Source organism: Neopsephotus bourkii, unplaced genomic scaffold (genome assembly GCF_033783945.1).
Source record: "Neopsephotus bourkii isolate Nb327-2 ecotype Australia unplaced genomic scaffold, CSIRO-AGI_Nbou_v1 NB_1388, whole genome shotgun sequence".
Taxonomy (NCBI): domain Eukaryota; kingdom Metazoa; phylum Chordata; class Aves; order Psittaciformes; family Psittacidae; genus Neopsephotus; species Neopsephotus bourkii.
In genome coordinates this window covers 2,371,189-2,382,691 of record NW_026901866.1, presented here as the reverse complement: position 1 = coordinate 2,382,691, position 11,503 = coordinate 2,371,189, and the positions used below count along the sequence as shown (strand labels likewise).

At 36.1% G+C, this 11,503-nt stretch overlaps 1 long non-coding RNA gene across 1 annotated transcript; it reads right to left on the bottom strand.

The window, feature by feature from the left end:
* Positions 1 to 1,841: 1,841 nt before the first annotated feature.
* Positions 1,842 to 9,354, bottom strand: LOC133219911 (uncharacterized). Its single transcript, XR_009727567.1, has 3 exons — positions 9,196 to 9,354; positions 3,399 to 3,569; positions 1,842 to 2,036 (listed from the first exon to the last, which is right to left on the bottom strand). It is a non-coding gene; the product is annotated as an uncharacterized LOC133219911 (long non-coding RNA).
* Positions 9,355 to 11,503: the final 2,149 nt, after the last annotated feature.

The window sequence follows — 11,503 nt, the reverse complement described above, 5'->3', positions numbered from 1 at the left end:
TTTTGATCTTACTGTGTGCTTTAAAACAATGATAAATTTGTAGAAATAACAATCCCACTGGTACAAACATCACAACATTAATTTTCTCTGAATATGTATGCCTTTTTTCACATTTCTGTTAGGGTTCTGCTATGGCATTACAGTGGTTTGGTTTGTCCTTTCCTACACAGTTACAGGGAGACAGCCTTTCTGTGTGTACCTAAGAAAAGAGAAATGGCAACCACAGATTTCATAAGTCTTAAAGGGTATATTTTGTTAAATCATCTGCATTTTTTTCCTTTCAAAGCAATACGCAGGAACATCCTACCTACTTGTGCTTATATTAAAAAATAAACAAACAATAAAGTACTTAAAAGACATAAAACAAGTCAATCACAAAACAGCATACAGTTAACAAATATATGATGACTATACAGTTAAAAAATATATAATAACTATAAAGGTAAATTTTACCAGAATTTAAGGTCTAAAGACTTCTTTGTGGTAAGAAAGCCTGAACTGTTTATCATGCAAGTTTTGGTTTTTAAAATAATCCTTGCTTTTTAGTTGATGAAGTCTACTGTTCCTTTTTATAAATTATATTACTTGTAGGGCCACAGGAGTGACAGAGCGGATTTTTAAAGACCAGCTCTTGCTGTTGTTAACTCTAACATGAAATTGAGTATATAAGTAGTAACAGTATGGTAATTTTTTGCTTAAAATAAATTATTGCACCTAATAAGGAAGAAACTATAGTGTTCTCTCAATAGAACCGAAGTATCATCCCTTCTTGCAGGATTAGGGAATGTGAAGTACACAACAAATAAAGGTTTTTCTTTCAATTGGTTGTTAGTCATTTATGATAAATACTAACAAAGTTGAATTGAATAGAAAGGTCTTTAAAAAGTCTACCAGTAGATTCCCTTACTCAGTTTGACAGCTTCAATGAAACATTTTTCTTTATTGTTCTGGTATCTGTCCTAAATTCCTGTTCATCCCAACCAAGGTTTTGGGAGGTTAACCAGCTCAACAAGAGAAATGTAATTGTTCCCCTGGTGTCTGTGATACCACATGCCATCCCTAAGAATGGAGAGATCTACTTGTACCCCATTCTGGAAAACTCAAAGGTTAGACATCTATCTTCAACATCGTTGCCACAGATGCTGATTCCCCTTCATTAATTTTTACCTCCCTGGGTGGGGTCTTCACTGGCAATGGTCACCAACAATCTGTCACAAAATTCCATAACAAGTGCCATTATCAGGTACAAGGTCACAGAAGAAACTTCACATAAAATTTGTCTATCCAGTTCTGCTCCCAAGGTCGTGGCTCTAATTTTATTATCTTCTTCTGTCAGAGACAGGATTAACCCAAGTTAGTCTCCAGTTTCAAATATACAAACTTGGGTACCAGGCTTTTTTCTTTCTTCTGGAAGTTTAAAACCCCTCCTTTTTGTAGTGCACCTCTGACAGCCAGAAATACAGCTGAAAACTATCACACTCACTAGTCTCAAGCTTGCCTGCAAGCAGCTGTCAATATCATGAATTACCTGTGATTCTTAGCTTGCCAGACTCAACCTCTTTCAGCAATGTGTTATGCCACTGAAACACTGAAATGAACCTGATCAGGGTAACTTGATCAGAAAAACTTTGACCCATAAACCTATAACTTCACATAATATTGAAATTGAAGAACTGAGCTGGCAGGAACAGGACTAAATATGACACTTTGTAAGACATATCCCAGATATTGGTCATGACCGAATCAAATGAGTAATGTACCAGAGCTGTGAGCAATTTTTGCTATCTACCAAATAGTAAATTACCAGGGGAACAAAAATGGCAAAGAAGCTTACATTCATCTGGTTAACCATCAAACCAATAGAGAAGACTCATACGTTCTGGGGTGATAACTTCTGAACACACCAAGGATGTTTCTGTGGTCCTAATCATCTAGACGGAGTAGGGAGTGTGTTAGGTATCATTGCAAACACCTTGTGTCTTTGCAGTATGGACTGAAAATCCAGTCTGGAAGGACAAAGTTTCTTCCACAACCTGCTGGGCACACAAACAGCCACCTATTAGCAAGTGCTCAGTAGACTATAAGAATGTTAACCACAGCTTCATGTGTCTAGTTTGCATTCAGGGTCCAAACTCCATGCATCTCAGACCTACAGTTTTCTCTCAATATACTTTCATAAAGATTACAATATTTTGTCTGTTTTCTAAGTAAACATATCATAGGAATTAAAAAAGACCAATAACCATTAAACACATGATAAAGAATAATCTAATCATATCATAGAATCATAGAATTATTTGGATTGGAAGTGACCTTACAGATCATCAAGTTCCAACCCCTCTGCCAAGGGAAGAGAAGCCTTCCACTAGACCAGGGTGCTAAAAGCCCCTTCCAGCCTGGCCTTGAACATTGCCAGGGATGAGGCAGCCACAACTTCTCTGGGCAACCTATGCCAGTGGATCACCACCCTCATAGTAAAGAATTTCTTCCTAATATCTAACCTAAATGTACCCTCTTTCAGCTTAAAGCCATTCCCTCTAGTCCTATCACTACTTGCCCATGTAGAAAATCCCTCTACAGCTTTCTTGTGGGCTGTCTGTAGGTACTGGAAGACTACTAGCATACGTCCCTGAAGCCTTCTCTTCTCCAGGCTGAACAAGCCCAACTCCCTCAGCTTGTCTTCACAGCAGAGGTGCTCCAGCCCTCTATCTTTGTGGTCCTCCTCTGGACTTACTCCAGGAGGTCCATGTCCTTCTTATGTTGGGCACCCCAGAGCTGGACACAAAAGAAGACTGATAACCATTTTGGAAGGGGGGGGGGGGGGGCAGCTGCCCTAGGTTCTGCCTGATTCTTATTCCTTTTGTTTCTTCTCTTATATAATATATAACTTTCGTTTTAACATTATAGCGGACATGCCAAACCAGAGCTAGGTTTAGATATTTAAGATTTGCCTAGAATACCAGGCTGGCTCCAATAACAGGTTTCAGACTCTGCTGCTTTGGCAAAAGTAGCAAAACAGACCATTAATCTCTGTCTCTTACCTGCACAATCAGATAATATCAATATGGCTGATCCTCAGCCACTGAAGCTGGAGTAATTATTAAAACCAAACTTCTCTTCCAGTCCTTTAATAGTAGAAAGAGAAATCGCTGATGTCTGTGTCTCTCATCCTAGCTCATAGCCTCAGATGTTTAGTTTTATCTTTAGCATTAGGGAACTAAAATCAGTTAGCACTGCTGAGAAGTCTTGAGCTGGCTGTGAGTCACTCCTACCAACCTCTCTGAATTCTGTTCAGCAAGTCCCCACTGACAGTAAGCCTATTTTTTAGAAGCATTACAGACCCCAGAGTAGGAAGATGAAACTGCAATGATGATGTGATGTATTTAAAATAAACTTACTTCTCTCCTCCAGTCTTTTTGCTTCTTTCCTAACTTGGTTTCAGAATGTTTCTTCCCAAATTTTTGATTGATCCAAGAGGCAAGAGGAAATGCCTGGAACTTTGAATTGCTCATCAGCACTGCTGCCAGTACCTGGGCTGCAAAAAGGTTGCTGTTGGATTCCTGCTGCTCCTACACACAGTAAACAAGCCAGGGACTATCAGGAATTCAGTTCTAGTCTCAAAGGACTAGTAGAAAACTTTACTTACATCTTGGGTTGATGCCATATTGTGCAGTGCTGGGTGGCTGGTGACTGTGTTCCTGCATCCCAAGAGAAAGCCACAGTTTCTATGAGTTACCTACCTCTTTCAGCATGTCATCTGGTCCATTCCCAGTCTCCCTAATGGGGTCCTGATCCTACCCCAGCTGCTGTGTTGAGTCTTCTCAGTACCCTTCCTATGTGGAGACCTGCCATTTAGTTACATACCTTAATACTTGCCTTCTTGTTGACATGATCATTCCTACTAGTTCTAAATCTGGTTGAATTCTGGCTCATAAACTTTGCTACTGACTTTTTTGAGACAAAAAAAAAAAAAAAAGCCACTCAAAGGTTCTCAACAGGTAGAGCTGAGATAGTAAATCTAGGAAGTTTTAACCTTTATGTCTTTGCCTGGGTCCAACCAAATCCTGTGAATAACTACAAAGGCAGGTGAGAATTCTCCACTGGTCAGAAAGATTTAAGGAAAAGGAAACAATTCCATAGTTTTTCCATTAAATGTAACTGAAAAAAAAAAAAGCTGGAGAATGAAAAAGTTTTAAAAAATATGTTCCTAAGGTTTCCTTTATATCATATACAGAAAAGTCAAAACAAATAAAAGTGTGAAATTTCTTTTTTCCTTTAACTGGTCACCTATAAACTGCAGTTTTATTTTTAATCCTCTTCTGTTTAAACAGCAGACCTATTTTTACGAAGTACTTCTGTTGGCAATTTTCCTCCAAGTGCTTTGAATGTGTTCATAATAAGAGCCTTAGTTTAGTGATTGCTGCACTAATGTGATGTAAGGAATGAAAAGAATGATTCATTTCTTATTCTAAAGCTTTAAATACAAATTAACACACAAAAAAAGCCCCACTAATCTTCGGGGGGGGGGGGGGTGTTAGATGTTACAGTATTAAACAGACTACTTAAAAGCAATAAAAGAAATAACCTTATAAAATTAAGCAAAATGAATTTTCAATTAGTTTCAGAAACCAAGACAAATGCATTTTGAAAGGAAAGAGTAAAATGCAACTTTGTTCAGTATAAATTGAAATTGCCTTTTGTGCTTAATATAGTTCACTTATAATTAGCTGAAGATTTTGTTCTGGTTTGAAACAAAGTTCCATCTTGAGATTACTATGTACTGTGTACACAGAACTTTTATCAAGAAAGGCTGGTGCTGCAGGGTTTGCTTTGACAGCCTTTATCATAGCTTTATAGAAATGAAAAGTGAAAGAACACAGCTGGTTTTAACAATGGGGCATGCTCAACACTAGACCAAAACACATTAGATATTGCAAAATATTGCACATTATATTTATAGCTCCATGCAAGTTTTTGAAATTCATGCTGATGCTGCTCTAATCCAGCTTCTTAGAACAATCTGTTCCCTAATGATGGAATTAGATTTCACTTCGAGAAACTGCTTTTTAAACAGTGGCAGGAGGGTCAGATTCAGAGCACTAATAACAAAATAAGGAATTTAAGCATATTCTAAAAACACTTTGTGGTGCAATTTGAAGGTCTTTCAGGCTCTGAAACTACATTTGCAGTGCTTTGTTCATCATTATGCCTTACTGATTTTGAAAATAACATTCTGAGAACTAACCAGCATCTAGCTATGAGGTCCTTTAAATTATGCTTATAGTAAAAATGTTTAAGATGAGATTCCTTGAATATACTTAAACAGCAGGTCCAATATTTAAGTATCACTGAAAGCTTCAGAAACTTCACTTACTGCTTCATCATCCTTGAATAATCTAAATCTCTGTAAACTTTGCTGAACATACACAAGGTCACTTAAATCTTGAGGTCTTCAATAAGTGTTACAAATACATTGATTGTCCAGGTATTTTTGTTTTGCTTTGGGAGATATTTTGTCATTTATTTGGGTTTGTTTAGCTACTCAGAGCACACTACACCAAAGACAGAAGAAAAAAGGACTATTTATTTTCTGGCAGACTACTGGCTACAGCCTTCACCAGATGTATGAGAAACTGAGGATGTAATTTCAGCTCTGTTTATGAGACAATTTCAATACAGATCTACCTTCTGCAGTACCACTCAATATAATAAATCAAGGGAGCTGTTCATAGCACTAAATGAGAAGCTTTGAAATAGATCAGTGCATGAAGTGGTGTAAGCAGTAGTTCATAAACCACTAAAGTCAGTGAAAACTCAAGTTTAAAAGATTCTGATCTTTATTTCATAAACCCCTCTGGCTTATGTATTTATAAGAACATAAGGCTGAAGAAAAAATAAAGGACTGTACCTTTGCAAGTGAAAAGGGTCATTTAAGTATTAATGTACCCTAAGAATTCTTGGGAAATGGAAACACAGAAATGGTAGATCTAAAAGGTATTACAGCCCCAGAGAACAATACTATTTTCTTTCTGACCTCTGCTCTTCCCTCCCTTTTCCGGAACTTTCACAATGCTATTAACTCCAATGTTTTGGGACTGCATTAGACCTGTGACATGGGAGAAAGGACATGCCACTTTCTTAAGAGTGATGTCAGTCTCAAAGGTTGGCATACCCCAATAGAAAAACTATTCTCAGGCCCCTGGAAGGTATTATAAATGATAGGGAAGGGATTCTGAGCTGGTCAATCCATTTACACATTAAATAATGGCAGAGAAAATTGCTACCTTGTACCACTTTATCTGTAGATGCGTAGCATTCAGTACTGGAAAATCACAGATCAAGTTTAAGGGAAAAAACCTAGCAGCACTTTATTTTGTGTATTCTAGACAAGGTAATTATATGATGCATTAAAAAGGTTCAGTTAGAAAAACATCTCTCTTCTGGAAGGTATGGTTCAGTTTGGCCATATCTGCTCGTTATGATTCTCCATCATGTTTAGCGGCAAGATGCAAGTGTGGCTAATGCCCAGAGCTAGTGAAACCCTCATTCTTCCACTGCACAACAAGGGCTGATCCCTTCAGCTGCCCCTATAGAAGCCTCCTCAGAACAGTTCCGAGCCCAGCCCATCCTGTGTGCAGTAGAATGCCAGCTGATCCAGGCCAAAAATATGCCAAACTGTTAAACAGTATGGATGATCACATGAACTCAAGCCCCGGATGGTTGAGTTAATCAGTATAGATTTAGTCATTGCTTACGTAAGAGATTATAGATAGGGTTGTCCTGATTTACTATAGAAGCAAAGGTATATTGGTACCTAATGTGGAACAGGTTGCTCCTGACAATGTTTGGAAGAATTGCAATTTGCTGCTGCAAAATCAGACTCATTCCAGATTGAATCTTTTGATCTCATTGTATGTGATTAAAGAAAAAAAATCAGCAAAAATAATTTTCAGTGAAAAATTGAGATAATACTCCTGTTTTTCAGTATTTTGTGTGTATTTGTAGTCAAGCTTTGAATCTATTATTGTGAGCTTGACAATAAACAACAGCTGAGACTGAAAAACAAGATTAATATTTATAAATGCTGTAAAATATCTTTGTCTACCCAGTGGTATACTGAATGTAATTTCAATATCAGAAGGCAGATATCAGATGGAATGCCATCTTCATGTGCTACTGTTTGATTCTACTGATGCTAACAACTCAGATGACCTGCAGGCAGTCTGATGATGCACTGTGAAAGTTCAGTCTCTTTATGAGTATCAGAATTCTGCTGATACAATTGGTTTGACAAAGGATTTTTAATAATGAATATTTTAACCTATTTAGTATTAACACCAGTGCTTGTACTCAAGGAGTACAAATGCTGGGTGTAAAGTTATTTGATAGACTGTGAAGGCATAAATAATAGATATTTAAAACACTTTGAGTTTCAAATCAGAAGCTGCTGCTGTTAAGAAATCATGATGTATCTGTGGTTACATGAAATCATTAAGCATATGAAAGCACGAAAAAGTTTTAAATCTTATCTTTACCATCACCATAATTACTAGATCAATTTTGTAAATGAAAGGTAAGAGTATGATTTTGGTGTTTGCATAACTCAGCAGTGGGAAGTTGGGTGTCAACAAAAAAATATATTAAGTATGAGAAGGCATGAAAGCTGGATATTCAGTGTAGCCAACCTCCCTAGCTGTTGTGTACAATCAATTCCCTTTCTGCAGTTTGTGGCTGATGTGTATGTATCAAGAACTGCTTGGTAAAAATGGTAATTTGCTTATTCCATGCACTGTGTGGAGTTTGTTTACTTGCAGTATATGTTATTTCTACACAGAATAATGCCTAGCTATGTGAATTATATGATATGCGTCTTTAAATGCGTTAGTTCATCATGTGTTATTAAAGTTCAGAAGGAGAAAATGTGTTTTCGCTTTGGATGGTTTTCATTTTCTAAAGATCAGTGTTGTCTTGGCAGAGGCATTATGCTGAGCTGTGTCTAATGATACTTCATTTAGGTGTAGAACTTCACATTTACGGATGAAAAATCAGAGCCCTACACATCTTCAGGACTGACTTGGCAGAAACAATGTTGTTGTTCTACATAAAAAAGAGCATCATTTAGTCATTGATTGTGGGAACAAAATCATTTATTTTCCATGGCTTTTCATTTTGGATGTTTATTTAGTTAGTTTAGGTTGTTAGGGGTTTTTTGTTTGGTTGGTTTGGTTTTTTGGTTTGGGGTGGGGTTTTTTGTCTTAACTTGCTCAACAAAACATTGCATAATAAATTAAGCTGATGATAAAATTCTAAATGAATGTATGTTGTAAATAAATTATTTTATGGCTATTTCATATCCTAGTCATACACATCCTTTTAGAATTTGATTATAGATAAGGCATTACATCAGCTAGTCAAATCCTGTGACTATTATTTTCTGGTTTCAGTATTTATGAAGACCAAAGCAAAGCATAAGGGGGAAATACAGTTAATGACTTCTACTGGGACTCTACTTAACAGAATACAAGAAATATAGATGCAACACACTGTTTGTTAAGGTCAGATGAAGGCATATATAGTATTTTTATAATGATCTCAAATGGATTGAGTTTTTATCCGAAGTCCTCTCTCCCTACTTTGGAGATAACAGTACATGTCTGAAATGTTTGGTGTCAGGATAATGACATTCTGTCCTAGTCAAGCAAAAAAAAAAATTTGAAGTGTGACTGTGGTAGAATAGAGTGGAACAGTAACAGCAATTAAAATGATTGACATGCGGATAAATTGCAGCAACCTTATCATACATCAGAAAGCATTCCTACAAGTTTCCTATCACACAAAATGAAGGGTGTATGTGTTCCGGTTTCCTAACAACTGCCTAAAAGTGTGGCTCATGATTGTGAATGCGACGACATATCCACCACAAAGGTTACAAAACATTGTTTCAAGTCAGAACAGTTGTCAGATACATAATAATGTTGTCATTTAATTATACAAATGTATATGAAGTTTGAAGTCCAAACCACCAGTTATGAGCACACACAAATGATCTGTGATGTTACTATGTATACATAATCTAGTAGGCCTTAGAAGTCAAGGAGAGATACACACAAGACACGTCCTCCTGGGGTGGGAGTAATGAGTTTGGCCATCCTGAGCAGTATTCTGTCTCAAATGATGGCAACAGGAGATACTTACTGAAAGCAAGTGAGCCTTGCCACATCCTGCAGTCCATCCTCTTCCTGCTCCTCAGCATCCACAGTTGTTTCAGGGTGTGCTAAAGGGTACATGCCTGCCTGTTTTCATTAGTAATTGTTTATGAATGTTTCTGTGTGAATTTGATACATTATTTTTGGATTAGACTTTTGTACCTTGAAAAGATCCAAGTTGTTCTCATTGAGACACTTCATGTTTACACTAAGTTGCTCAGCTGATCATTTCTGCAGTAAAGAGAAGAAAAGCAATCACCTAACATAGCCAAGACCAGTTATTGAGTAACTTAGAAAATGAATTATTAGATTGTACCTGAAAGCAAATAAAAAAACAATGCACTTAAAGCTTCAGCAAAGGTGGATGTTCTCACATCTCTAGGCAAAAAACATGTAATGATCCAGAATGAGAGAATGTTATACTCTCAGACTTCGCAGCCAACAAAGGAAGTTGTAGGAGCATACAGACACTAGGGATTATACACATCCTTACAATAAATGCTCATGGAAAAATACTTGAATGTTGATACACAGAAATTAAAAAAAAAAAAAAAAAAAGAAACAAAAAACAAACAACCAAACAAAAAAAAAAACCCAAAGGTATTCTATTTTTCTTGAGGGAATTTACTGAATGTAGAATTCTGTTTGATGAAAAATATTAGTATAGAAGACAAATTATGATTCAAAGTAGGTTAAAAATGCAAACATCTCAATACATTTCATATCTCACAGTTTCAGTTTTGTGCTACTTAGTAATACCAACTGGTATAATAATAAATACCTTCCGGTTAGATGTACGAAAGTGCTGATGACTGTAGGAGTTGCTTAAATACATTTTTATTTACCCTGGGGTACCTATCAGATATGACTGTAAGCAAGAGATATATGTGGCATTGACATTCTGCTGTTGGAACAGACCTGTTATTCCATAATTTTGTGTCAGCTGTTTTCAGGAATGGAAAATAGCTCAAAAATAGAAGAATTAAAGTAGATTCTCCTGTTAGATTCTGCCATCAGCAGTTCATATAGAACTAGTTAATTTCCAGTTTGGGGTATGCTGGTATGCCTGTAATGATAAGGGTTTTGAAAGTGGAGAGTTGTCATGTTTTTGTCACCATTGGGTAAATGTATGTCTTTGATAATAATTTATATTATCTATATATCTGTATCATTCTATATGCAGTTTTATTACAGCATGTACTATATATTTTCACAATGATAATACTAAAACAAGGCTGACTAAAGAAGATAAGGAAAGTAGTTCTTACTTCATAATCTTTCAATAAAACATGAAAGACATATTCAATGAATGAGTCAGGCATCCACAGGAGCAATTTTGTGTAAGTGATTTGGTGAAACCAAGGTATTTGCTATTTCACCATCAGATACCAAATACAGTAAAGGCTATTAGAAGAGTGAATTATAAGAAAAGTTGTGATCATCGTCCATAAATTTTTTCCACTTCTTTCTCTTCTGTAAAACATTAAACTTATGACAGCTTTGTGCAGTAGGAAGAGAACGAACTGCAGGCAACAAAGTAGTACAAACAGTTTAAATATGCATTAAAGGGTATAATATTCATTAAGGGTATAATATAGGACAAGGCTGGATTCAGAAATCAAAATTCATTATTACTTTGGACAAAAATAATCTGGTACTTGCATAGAATACTTCAACCCACTACTTGGAAAAGATTGCATCATCATCTTTAAAATATTGTGAGCCATTCATTTTCAGAGAACATATTAAGAAAAAAACATTTTTTTAACCTTTGTACTTATGATTATTATACTCCTTCTAGAAACTATAGTCTTGCAGTCTTGCATTTTCTGTTTCTGTAATTACTTTTAACTTTTTCATCACAATCTCTATGTAGACAAAACCTCCTCAAGGTCTATATTAACTCAGTCAATTACTAATTACAGAATGAGATTTCTGTATTTAAAAAATACATTCTGTTTAATTCTGTGAAGCTCGTTGGTAAAACACACATAACAAAACCACTTTGTAATGAATTGTACGACATATTCCTTCATTTCTTCCTCTTTTGCTTCTTTTCATTTGCATTTAGTTTGTTGACAAATAAAACGTTTCAAGATTTCAACTTGTACTAGCTTTTTTGTCAATCATACGAAAGACATTCACACCAGTTCTAATGTGTGTTATACTATTTGTGAAAGTATCAGACTGATGACCTCAGAATCTGACCTTTCCACCACTAAAGGATGGGTGGTAGGAAGAGGGGGGAATTTGGAACTATCTGCATTTTCTTAGAAGTGTTAAATCATAATGTGTTG